This window comes from Zalophus californianus, chromosome 17 (assembly GCF_009762305.2).
Source record: "Zalophus californianus isolate mZalCal1 chromosome 17, mZalCal1.pri.v2, whole genome shotgun sequence".
Classification (NCBI taxonomy): Eukaryota; Metazoa; Chordata; class Mammalia; order Carnivora; family Otariidae; genus Zalophus; species Zalophus californianus.
The window spans coordinates 49,056,986-49,071,048 of NC_045611.1; positions in this window are offsets into that span (position 1 = coordinate 49,056,986).

Below are 14,063 nucleotides of genomic sequence, written 5' to 3' on the forward strand. Positions count from 1 at the left end.
TTTTTTTTTTTTTTTTAAATTTTGTGCTTCATATACTTTTTTTTTTTTTAAAGATTTTATTTATTTATTTGAGAGAGAGAGAATGAGAGATAGAGAACACGAGAAGGAAGAGGGTCAGAGGGAGAAGCAGACTCCCCGCCGAGCAGGGAGCCCGATGCGGGACTCGATCCCGGGACTCCAGGATCATGACCTGAGCCGAAGGCAGCCGCTTAACCAACTGAGCCACCCAGGCGCCCGCTATTTATTTTCTAACCAGCATCTTTTCTATATTCATGTATTGCATTTGGTTATCATGTCTCTAGATTTTAATCTTGAAGAGACTTGGAAAGCTGTTTTACAGAATGCCATGCATTCTAGATTGGTTTCTTCCCTCATGGTGAGCTTTAATTTGTGTCTCTATCCTTTGTATCTCTCATAAAGTCGAGTTAGAGCCAGGGACTTGAACATTTTTGGCCAGAATACACCATATTTGGTGATACATACTTCATATTGCAATACACCAGAAACACATAATACCCATTTTTCTCACTACTGCCAATGCTAAGTTTGGTCATTTGCTTAAGATGGTGACTGCTAGAGCTCTCCATTATAAAGGACTAGAGATCTCCATTATACAACTAGTAAGACTGGTGAACCTTTCAACTACTTTTGAAAATGTAGTCCTATCATATGTATGAAGTTCTGAATTAAAGATAAAATGGAAACAATTACAGATTGTTCAAAAAAGAATGATAGTTAAATTGTGTATCAGAAGTTGTAGAATGTGCCTGAGGCTCTATTCAGTGGAAAATACCTTTTAGTGTGTCTTGGAGGAAACCAAGATGCATCTGGCCAGATGGAGGGCCAGAACTATGCTCTGTTTTCCCGTATCTACACCATCCCTGTCACACTGAACTAAGAAGCTAGAAAAATAACAAACCCTAAGCCAATATACAGAAGCAATTTATATAACTAAAATTGTCCCAGAACTTCTGAAATTATGTCTCAAAAATTACCAGTACTGAATAGTACTTGAGAAACAGTGGGATTCTCTGGTTAATGAAGCCTATGAAGTAGAAACTACTAAATCCCCCTCTCAAGGAAAAATCAAAAGCACCTAGTCAACTTAGAAAACTAAAGAGTATTCTATTGAGTGAAATTGTTTGACTTCATTTAAACTGGTGATCTCAAACTTTACCATGGAAATACTGATTCCCATTACCTATTTCCATCTTAGGGATATGAAACTGCATTGGGAATGCTGCCATAACTAGGAGGCCCTAAAGTTGGATATTTCAGTCACTAAGTCTGCTTGTTATGATGGAATGGTAGTTAGCATCATGCTCTCAAAGGATTGCCTTCTAATGTTTTCTTTTATTTGTGAGTAAAAATCTTTGTTGTATCTAAGTCAAAAGGGCTCCTGTTATCTCATGTCATTTCATCATCTCTTCCTGCAACTGTATAGTATTTAATTTGTTAATTGTGATAATTTCTATTGACAGATTGTTTGATTTTCTCCCATTCCTGGATATACCCAGGTTAATTATTGGTATATGTATGTATTCTGGTGCACTGCTAGATTTCATTTGCTACTATTTTATTTAGAATTTTTACATCTCATGAGTGAGGTTATATAAAAGTTATATTTTTGAGGTATTTTTGTTTTTGTATTGCAGTTACCTGTTCTTTAAAACCGTATGACTGTATTGGGTGGTTTTGTTTTGAATTGGAGATCTTATAATCACTTTTCTAGTTCCATCTGTTGATTTTCTTATCTTTGAAATTCTACTTTGGACACAACAAATTCAGAGTGCCCAGCACAATTCTTTTCAGGAACCTTTGCAGCCATGTAGTACCAGCTAAGATTCACATAAAAGGAGCATTACAACATTGAAAATCCTTCATTATGTCTTCTTGGGAATACTATGTTGGGAAATCAGAGCTCCTTATCAGACTGTTAATGATCGTACCTGTGCATATTTTTCTCCATATACTGAAAGTGGAGTTGCTTGGGTTTGGTCATGGGTATGCCTATGTTCAACTTTAGTAAGTTTAATTTTTCTAAATAGGTTCCAAAAATTCCAACTGGCACTCCCACCAACAGTGTATGAATGTTCTGCTTTCTCCATATCCTTGACAATATTTGGCATCATCAATTAAAAAGAAAAGTGTTTGCTACTCTGGTAGGTATCATGGTTTACATTTCCATTCTTTTCTGATTATTTATTCGCTATTTGGATATTCTTGCAATACTTGTCCACTCCTTCCTCCTGACATTGGATGTATTAGGTGTGTCCGGTTTCACAAAGCATTTGTAAAACTTGTAGGACAGCATTTACCACCTCGGCAGTGACTGTGTGTGTGTGTGTGTGTGTGTGTGTGTGTTCCTCCACCAGACATGAGCTGGTTGGTGGCTGTGATGGAATCAGTTTTATCTCTGCATCTGTAGCTCCCAGTATGAACCATGACCCTTAGTTATTTGATACAGTTAGGATACACTCAGCAAAAATCAAAATACCAAACTAGCGTAAGCAATGAGGAAGTATATTGAGTCATATAACAGGCTTTTTTGGAGGGTGAGGAGAGAAGAGGTTCCAGAGATTTTTGATTCATAAGCAAAATGAAATATTCAGAGACTCAGATTCTCTTCTATTTTTCACTTTGTCTTCCCCAGTGTTGGCTGGGGTACCATGAAGGCTGACAGATTTCTAGACATTTTATACAGGCATGACAATATTGAGGGAAAAGAGTAGGAGAGATCATTTTCTGTGACTCCTAAGGGCAAAGAACATTTCCCATTAGTTAACAGTATGTCTGCTCTTAAACCTAATTGTTAACTTGGGTCATAGGTAATTTCTGAAATAATTGCTGGTATACTTTAAATTAATTACAAACTCAAAGTTTTTATTTAAATGTAGTAGGCTCATAAATTTTACTATCTTTTTATGCATGTATGAAGAAAGAACCAGTGATCCTTTATTTTAACAACAAAAATTTTTACATGTGTATATTTCATAAAACATAGATGACAGTTTAAATTAAATGCATATATTAAGACCATTAAGTATAATTACAGACTAATCAGAGGTTAGTGTTTATTTCAAAAAGATAGCAAAAATTCTGAAGTATTAAATTCAGTATTAGAACATTTACTAGGAGTTTTTTATTTTCCGATTTTTTTTTTTTTTTGTAACTATGAGGGACAGGGGAAATATTAATGGTTTAACCTTGTAAAATTTTTTCACTCTCCCAGAGTCAGAGAAGCCTACGTTTTTAAGTTTAATTCCTGGAATTCTGTTAGCTTCAAGGATGAGAAGGCCAAAATGAACAATGTGGAAATGAAACAAAGGTGTGATTAGAATTTGGGGGAATATATTTACTAAGTTTATTTTTATAGTACACAAACATAGGGCTAAGTTCAAAAGAAATGAGTGTTATTCTCTCCCCTTTTCTCAAGCTATACAATGACTCTTTAGGGACAGCTACATTTTTCAGCATCTTCTGTATTCTTGGGCAGATAGTCTATGTAAATTAGGAGAATTTATTTCCTCATAGTAGACATTCAAGATTTGAAAATATTCCATTAATGCATCATAATTCAGTGACATCCATACACCATTATGGATTTCACCAATAAAAATTTTGATTCAGTTTACTTCTACTATTCCTGAGTGTTTACTGTGGAGAAGTGGGTCTGCATTATCCTTGGCCACAATTTTTTAATATGATCCATTCTAACCGGTTGCCTTCTATGCCTGATGCTCAAGAGATCTGGCCTCCTCTACCACCATCCCTATGGGGGTTTTCTTCACTTCTCTCCGATATTGAATTTTTACTTTTCTATTCATTTAGCTGGTGGAAAACCTCTAGTTGCTTTCTTGGAAGGGGTGATTTTGAAATAATTCATGTGGTTGAAAAAATTACCCTTCTGTTTCTAGTATCTCCTTATTTGGGCCATATTGTGTTAAATTATTTATGCCTAGGTATAAGTGATTGCTTTAAAAAATTTTTTAAAAGATTTTATTTATTTATTTTAGACAGAGTGAGTGGAGGGGAGGGGCACAGGGAGAGGGAGAGCGTCTCAAGCAGACTCCACGCTCAGCATGGAGCCCAGAGCCCAATGCAGGGCTTGATCTCAAGACCCTAAGATTATGACCTGGGCCGAAACCAAGAGTCAGGCGTTTAACTGACTGATCCACCCAGGTGTCCCTAAGTTACTGCTTTTAAAAGTCCAGCCCCTGAGGTAAATGCCTGATGTCAGTGATAGACCAAACTTGGACCAATAGATTCCATTATCTGCTAGGCATTGGTACTCCATACTGAGTATAGTGCAGGAGTTGGCAAATTTTTTCTGTAAAGGGCCTGACAGTCAATATCCTAGAGTCTGTGAGCTACAGGGTGTCTATCACAGCTACTGAGCTCTGAGGTGGTATCTTGAAAGAAGCCATAGATAAAATGTAAGTGATTGAGTGTGGCTGTGTTCCAGTGACATTTGACATGACATTTGAATCTCATAATTTTCTTTTTTTTTTTGAATCTCATAATTTTCAACTACCACAAAGGACTGTCCTTTGATTTCTTCCAACATTTACAAATGTAAAAGTCCCCCTCCGCCCCCCACCCCGCCAAACTGTAAAAACCATTCTTATTCTTTGCTGATGGGCCAGAGCCACACAAAAAAAGGCAGTGGGCCAGATTTAGCCCATAGGACAAAGTTTTCTTTCCTTTTTTAAAAAGGTTTTATTTATTTATTTGACAGAGACACAGCGGGAGAGGGAACACAGCAGGGGGAGTGGGAGAGGGAGAAGCAGGCTTCCCGCAGAGCGGGGAGCCCGACGTGGGGCTCAATCCCAGGACCCTGGGACCATGACCTCAGCCAAAGGCAGACGCTTAACCCACTGAGCCACCCAGGCGCCCTCCCAAAGTTTTCCGACTCCTGTTAGAGATGAATAACTGAAGAGTCAACAGTCATGCTGTAATGGGCATTTTATTTGACCCATGGAGATGGACATAGGAAAATCCAAATATAAATAAAGTTACACAGTATGATGAACGATAATGAAAAAGAAGAGGATTTTGAGAACCAGTGATGGATGATCTTGATTTAAATAGAGATATAAGGAAGGCCTGTAAGGGAATAAATAAGCAGCAGTTTGAAAGGTGAGAGTGAACCTTATGGCAAAGACGGAGAAGAGAATCGTCTGTATTGCGAAAGCCCCAAGAGAAGAAAGTGCTTGAGACTTTGAGAGGAACTGGAAGAGGTTCAGAGGTGTGGGAACCTCACTGCTGTGTGTTCACCTCATCTCCCCTTCATGAAAGCTTAGTTCTGATTTAAATGTTTAAATGTCATTTGGCTGGACCCCCTTTCTTAGGAGTTCCCTAGACAGTTTATGTGGGTCCCTTCAGTAAATGGCATAATTGCTGAGCCCTTGGATGCCTAAAATTCTTTCTTTTGCTCATGTGTTAGTCCGGGCTTTCCAGAGAAACAAAACCAACAGGATGGCTGGCTGGCTGGCTGGCTGGCTGGATAGAGATAGATAGATGATAGAATCTATAGAGCTCTGCATCTATCTGTCTATCATCTATCTCTATCATCTATCTATCATCTATAGAACCAATAGGATATATAGGGAGAGGGAAAGGGGCAGGAGAGACAGAGAAAGAGAGGACATGGGGGCCAGCAAGTCCCAAGATCTGCATTTGACAAGCTGGAGACCCAGGAGAGTCAATGGTATAGTGCGAGGTGGAGTTTGAAGGCCTGAGAACCAAGAGAGCTGATGGTGTTAAGTTCCAGTTGGAGACTGAGTCAGAACGGAGGAGGAGACTGATGTCCCAGCTTCAAGATAAACACAGAAAGCTTTCTTATTTAGCCTTTTCATTTTATTCAGGCCTTCCATGGATTGGGTGAGGACTGCTCACATAGGGGAGGGCAATCAGTCCCCTGATTCAAATGTTAATCTCATACGAAACACTCTCACAGACTCACCCAGAAATGGTGTTTAACCAAATACCTGAACACCTGTGGACCAGTCAAATTGGCAAATAAAATTAACCATCACAGCTCTCACTCGATAGGGGGATTTTGGCTAAAGCAGTAGATGCTGTTGGTGTTCAACTCATTGTCAGTTTTTTCCAGCAACAACATGCCTGATCCCAAGGAGGGTGACTGAGTAAATTATGTTTATGCTTAACATGTGCCTGGTACAGTGCTAAAAGTTTCACATAATTAACTTTTTTTTTTTTTTTTTTCCGAGAGAGAGCACGAGTGTGGGAGGGAGACAGAGAAACTCTTACGCAGGCTTCACGCCAGCACAGAGCCTGATGCAGGCCGGATCTCTCAACCCTCAGATCATGACCTGAACCAAAATCAAGAGTCAGATGCTTAATTGACTAAGCCACCCAGGTGCCCCATAATTAACCAATTTAAATCTAGCAGCAAACCCCTGCCCGTGTGGTAATAATGTTGCCATTATAACAATGAGCAAAAATAGAGCTCATGAATTTTAAGCAACTTGCCCAAAGCCCACCATTTCCAAGTGGGATGATATGGATTTGAGCCATATTGGTTGTGTTTCAGGGCCTTTAGGGCTGAACCACTCTTTATTATACAAATATTAAAAGGAATTATCTTCTTAAGGATGATGAAACTTGAATTTCAAATTTTTATCAACTAGTTAGAATTAGCCAGTGCCTAATATTAAATGTACCTTTAAAAATACTGTTTATATTACACATTTATATTTTACAGCACATCTATAACTTTACAAAGTTGGGGAGACCTATTTTTATATGTAACCCATTTTTTCTCATGTCTTGAGATCTCTTATCAGTCATTATACCTCTACATAATTATTATTAACACCTGCCCAGAATTCCATTTTTTGGAATAGAATACTTTATTTGCCTATTCAGAATTATTGTTTCCAAAGTTTGCTTATAATATAAATAATCCTATGGAAAATATAACTTGTCACTTTAGTTTAACCATTACCATGAAGTATATTCTTTTAAATGGGTTGCATTCAAGAACATATTTGTTTTAAATAAGGGCATAAAATACCATCTAGGAAAGTTGTATATGAGTTCTTTTACACCAAATTCATTTGGAATTAATAGTGCATGAAAATTATGGTACCATGGATATGATTTTTATAAAAATTTGCTAGTTTTTAGGCCAATATGGAATATTTAATGACATATCTATATATCTCATAAATTTAGATATATTTTCTTTTTTAAAAAATATTTTATTTATTTATTTGACAGCGAGAGGAGGAACACAAGCAGGGGGAGTGGGAGAGGGAGAAGCAGGCTTCCGGCTGAGCAGGAAGCCGGATATGGGACTCGATCCCAGGACCCTGGGATCATGACCTGAGCCGAAGGCAGATGCCTAACGACTGAGCCACCCAGGCGTCCCTAGATATATTTTCATGTACACATTTATTTTTATTAAATCTCCATTTATATCCTTAGCTCATTCTTTTTCACATCAGTGTGTTCATCTGTGTATTGATATATAAAAACTGCTTATTGGGGCACCTAGTTGGCTCAGTCAGTAGAGCACATGACTCGATCTTTGGGCTGTGAGTTCGAGCCCCATGTTGGGTATAGAGATTACTTAAAAATTAATCTTTTAAAACCTGCTTATTAATTCAGTCAAACATTTTGTTTCTCATACGTAGAACAAAAAATTTGTGCTTAATTTGCTTTTAACTTGGCAAGGGGGTATTGAGACAGGAGTGTTGTTTTCACAGATAAACCTGTTTATTATTTACTTCATGATTTCACTTGGCTATCATGCACTCAAGATTAAGAATTATAATAGTCTTCATTTCTATTTTATAAATAGGTAGTTTTCTTCATTATTTTTCTTATTGTAATATATGTTAACATAATGTTTACCATTTTAACAATTTTTAAGTGCACAATTCAGTAGCACCAAGTACATTTACACCGTGCAAGCACTACCACTATCCGTCTCCAGAACTTTTCACCATCCCAAACCAAAATTCTGTACTTCTTAAATAACTCCCCATTGCCACAGCCTCTGCTCCCCCAAACTCCTGGTAACTACTATTCTACTTTCTGTCTCTATGGATTTGACTTTTCTAGGTACCCTATCCCTATATAAGTGGAATCATACAATATTGTCATTTTGTGTCTGGTTTATTTCACTTAGTGTGATGTTTTCAAGATTCATCTGTGTTGTAGCATATATCAAAATTTTTCCTTTCTTAAGGCTGAATAGCATTCCACAATATATATACATATATGATAACATATATATATACACATATATATATCACATTTAGTTTATCCATTCATCTATTGTAGACACTGGGTTTTTACTACCTTTGGCTATTGTGATATAATGTGAACATTGGAGTACAAATATCTGTTGAAATCCCCGCTTTCAATTTTTTGGGTATATACGTAGAAGTGGAATTGTTGGGTTAAATGATAATTCCATATTTAAAATTTTGAGGGTTGGGGCGCCTGGGTGGCTCAGTCGTTAAGCGTCTGCCTTCGGCTCAGGTCATGGTCCCAGGGTCCTGGGATCAAGCCCCACATCAGGCTCCCTGCTCGGTGGGAAGCCTCCTTCTCCCTCTCCCTCTCCCCCTGCTTGCGTTCCCTCTCTCTGTGTGTCTCTGTCAAATAAATAAAATCTTTAAAATTTTGAGGGTTACCATATTGTTTTCCATAGCAACTATGCCATTTTACATTTCTACAGGCTGCACAAAGGTTGTCATTTCTCCACATCCTCACCAACACTTGTTATTTCTTCCTTTCTTTCTTTCTTTTTAAATAGCCATCCTAGTGGGTGTGAAGTGGTATCTATTTGTGGTTTTGATTTGCCCAATTTCCCTAATGATTAATATTGATCATCTTTTCATGTGCTTATTGGCCATTTGCATAGCTTCTTGGGAGAAATACCAATTCATTTGCTCATTTTTTAAAAAGTTGTATTTATTTTAGAGCAGGAGCATGGGGTGGGGGGGGGGCAGAGGGAAAGGGTGAGAGAGTCTCAAGCAGACTCAGCACTGAGCACAGAGCCTGACACGGCTTGATCCCACAACCCTGAGATCACGACCCAAGCTGAAACCAAGAATCGGATGTTCAACCGAGCCACCCAGGCACCCCCATTTGCTCATTTTTTAATTGGGCTGTTTGTTGTTTTGTTGCTGAGTTGTAGGAATTCTTTATATATTCTGGATATTAATCTCTTGTCAGATAGATAATTTGAAATATTTCCTCCATTTCTGAGGGCCATTTTCACTTTGTTTATAGTGACTGCTGATATACAAAGGTTTTTAATTTTGATGAAGTCCAACTCATCTGTTTTTGGTTTCCTGTGCTTTTAGTGTTATATCTGAGAAATCACTACCAAATCCAATTTCATGAAGTTCCTCCCCCCACCCCCATGTTTTATTCTAAGAGTTCTATAAGCTCTTCCTTTTAGGTCTTTGATCCATTTTGAGTTAGTTTTTTTAAAATTTTTTTATGATGTGAGTTAGGGCCCAGCTTCATTCTTTTGCATGTGGGTATTCAGTTTTCCCAGCACCATTTGTTGAAGAAACTGTTTTTTCCCCATAAAATGGTCTTGGCCTCCTTGTCAAAAATCAATTGACAATATAGTATATGGGTTTATTTATGGTCTCTCAATTCTATTGATCTGTGTGTCTATCACTTATGTCAGTAACAGTTTTGATTATCATAGCTTTGTTATAAGTTGTGGAATCAGGATGTTTGAGTTTTCTAACTTGGTCAGGTTTTAAAAATAATCCATAGGCACTTCAGCATGAATTCAGTGCATGTTAAGTGCATGGCTTTTATAATACGCTCATAAGATCAATATATTCATTATGCAATTTTTATCTGCTTGAAGAATCATTTACTGAGCGATGTGTTAAAATCTCCCACTATGTGTTTGAATTTGTTGCTCCTTGTAGCTTCTAGCGTCACTTTCATCTCCAGGTCCATTCATTTTGTAACATCCCAGGTAGCCCCAGCATTATTGACTTTTCAGTTTCTGTTTTCACTTTTGCCCCCAGTGCAGATTTCTTTAATATTCTTAGATACTCTGCTATATAAGCACTCGATAGAATATCTGTCAGCATTTGAAATAATTTTTCTATTTTACTGAGCATTTTTAGTTAATTTGTAGGATTTTTCTGCTCCAAATAGAAGTCTTCACATTATTTCATGAAGTCCTGCCAGATTCTGTTTGTTTTTGGTGCCTACCTACCTCAGCCTCCTTTACTATTATTTCATAGCACTTAGTTGTACTGCATTATAAGTTATCATATTACTGGTCTACCTTTCTAACTCAACAGGCAGGTATATTTCAGATTCATCTCTGTGTCCTCAGTACAAGGGCTATCTCTGTAGGTTAAAAGAAGGTTCTTGGTTCCAGCATCCTGATGGGAAATGAAATCACAAAGTGTCAGAGGTCATGATTGGAACGTACACAAATGAAGTGAATAGTATGCTCATGGAAGAAGGACTTGAAATATTTGTTTCTGGGCTAGGTGGAAGAAGGGTCAATCACATGTCTGCAGGGGATAATTTGAGTCTGAGAATTCACAGGAGTACTTACTTATTCCAGGTCCCAGGGCAAAAACTTTCATTCTTACAGTGTCAAGGACATAAACTGTGTATCTGGTTCTCTCTATCAGAATCAAGCTCAGGACAGATTAAGGATAGACATCCTGGTCTAGACCTTAATCCTCAGACTTCTCTCTGTGGGTCTAGTTTCAATTCTACCTTTTTAAGAGAAATTGTAACACCCCTCTGCAAACTTTAAATGAATCAGTATGGCATCTCTGATAGGCTGGAGTACTATTTCCACTCTTGAAAGAACCTAGGGTTCCCAAGGTTGGAGGTAGCAGTTCAGATTTATTAAGCCCAAGTTTCAGAATGGAATTATTGTAAATTGGCTAGTTAGGAGATACAAAACATGACTGTTCATTCATGGATTGTAGCTGCTCTTTCTCTACCTGCCTCAAAGCAGTTTTCTATCTCAATTTCACAAAGATAGACATGAACAATCAGTTTAAAAGCCAAGTATAGCAGGCTTTGATAATTCCAGTAACTTCTGCTAATGCTCATTGCTTATGTTTCCCAAGCATAGAAGCATTTATTTTAAGCTCCTGTCTTGCAATATTCTGTTTTTTATTATGTTCAGTTAGCCGCTGTATAGTACATCATTAGTTTTTGATGTAGTATTCAATGATTCATTAGTTGTGTATAACACCCAGTGCTCATAATATTCTATAAATTAACTTGGCTCCTCTTCCCCAAGGGATGGTCTTAAATAACAGCCTCTAATGACTTTTCTTCCAAAGCTCATGTAGTCTTTCAAAATGTCATTTGGCACTATTTGAATTCTTCTAGAAAAGCAGAAAAGTATGTCCTAGAAGGGAAATAAAAATGTCTCCCCCTTGCAGGTATTCTGAATTTTTGATGAGGTGGGAATGAATACTTAACATGGGAATATTCATGTAAAAATCTCTGCTCTGTTTTTGATTGAGATGAGATAGGAACATGTGATGACTGTTCTTAGTATACAGTAACGAGGATGAATCAGTAAAGATAGTTTGGCTGTACAAATGACCTAGAATGACTGGTTCAACCAGGAAAATTTTTCTGTCACATTAAAATTCTGGAGGTGACAGTCTAAGCCAGGTGTGGCTGTGCTCCAAAGTCCTCCAAACCATCTTATCCAAATCCAGGCAGTAGAATGGAGGCATGGAGGAAGGAAGAAAGGGAGATAACCAGGTGTGTTTAAGGTAGGTTCCTTCAAACTGCCACACAATTTCGATTATCTCCAGTTGGACATAACAGAAGAGCCATGGACCAATAAGGTGGGGGAATCACCATCCTAGTGGTGCACACAAGGAAATAAAGAAGTGATTGTTCTTTTATTATGGAAGAAAGGGAGATTGATATGGGGGGGTAATTAACAGATGCCCTAATTCAAATACCAACCATGGAACCCAACTTCCTGGATGCCAGTATTGAACAAAAGTTCTAATAGGCTGGAATTAAATGATTGAAATGGGGGTTTACCGGTACACTTGCAGTATTTGAGAATCTTTCTGGAATTTGTGGTCTCTCACATCCCATCATGTCCTGCTGATTCTACTTAATGTATGAAAAATACTTGATTTTTTCCTACCATCACAGCTGTAGTGAATCTTCCTTATGTCCAATCTGGATTATTGCAATGCCTAGTAATATTGGACAGATACCTTGTATTCAGTTTTTTCTGATGCTCATCTCATTCCCACCCTTCATCTAATATAGTCTATATGGCCACCAAATTGAACTTTCTAAGACACGAGTCTAGTGTGACTGAGAAACTCATTTAAATTTCATCTAATTTTAATTAATTTAAATATTAAAAAAGCAGTGTAAAATATTTTACCATTACTGACAACTTTATTGTTTTGGTAGGACTACATTTCACTTAAACCATTGCATTGCATCGATCTTATTTTTGTATTATAGTGTGCATGTCGTGTATATATTGTTTCTGGGGTTAGACATAAACATATCACTGACCTAGCTGATGTCAAGCAGTTGATGTGTTTATTTGGATATTTTATGAAAGCAACATGAGTTACAGTGATATGAAGGAAATAATAATTGGTAATTAAATATACTTATTACTTTAATTACAATTAAATTATTCTAGGTTAAATAAGTGTGTACTGATTTTAAAACTTAAAATGAATACATATTAATGATGCATAGTCAAGTAGAGGCCAGTACTGTGGCCAGAACAGTAAAAAAATAAGAGACTGGAAGAAGTACTGTGAATTTCACAACAAATGCCAATTACAATTTGCTGTGAATAGAGCAAAATAAAAGAGCTGTTAGATAATGTACAAAAATTGAGTTAAAGTAGAGAATATTGTGAGACATTTGCAAAAATACATAACACATTTGATGAGAATTTTCCTTTTGATAACCAAAAAGGAATAGATAAAATTAGTTGCCTGAAATCATAATTAAATGGGAACCAAAATTTTAAATAACTTTGAAACATAATCTGAGCTTATAACTTTGTGTAGCTATAAAGTGGCTTTGTGTGTTACATACACAAAAAATCAAATTTTAAGTGGAAATATGGGAAGATAAGTTATTACTGTAGTTATGGAAGTTTTGTTAGGATATTATGAAAAAAGAAAAATTATATTGTATAAAAAGTAAAAAAAAATTAAGCCACCAGTCAACTGCCTATAAGAGATCTAACAATATCAAAGATTAATTCAAAGTTAGTAAAGCTACATATATTCTTCTCTAGCTTTAAGTGAGTTATACAATATGAAATATTGCCCACTTAATACTCTGCATACATTTTGCCTCAAAAGACTTCCAAATCAAATAGAAATGTTGTCAATTTGCAGCCTACAAAATCAGAGTCATAGCATAGATATTTTAAAATAGTTTATATATGTCAAAAAAGAATTTCCACTAGATATGAAAAAAATAATTTCTATTATGATTAAACAGCTATGCTAAGTTAAAAATATGAATTCTGTGAATTTTATTTTTTTAAATTCTTTTTTTTTAAATTTTATTATGTTAGTCACCATACAATACATCATTAGTTTTTGATGTGGTGATCCACGATCCATTGTTTTTGTATAACACCCAGTGCTCCATGTAGTACGTGCCATAAATTTTAAAGAGCTTTATGTCTCCCTAATTGATTTGCTCCACAGTATGAAAAGTATGATGGTTTAGTATATATGGGTAAATATGAATCACTGTCACTTTATGGAACTGTTGAAAGAAATAGAAAACAATGAATTTATTTATGTTCTTTGCCAATGCTCATTGGTTCAATGGTTGAAGAGTTTTACAGATCTTTTACAAAGATTTACTGTATTTTGAACTCCAAGGCTTTCTTTAAAAAAATACTTGGCAAATATTTCATAATCAAGACCCCCAAAATGACAGTGTAATTTGTTTTCTCACCAGTACCACACTACATATAAACAAAGAAAATCTGGAACGCCAAGGAAAGGAAAAGCTGTTTTTGTGACCTAACTAAAAGGGTAGGAATATTTCTTGAA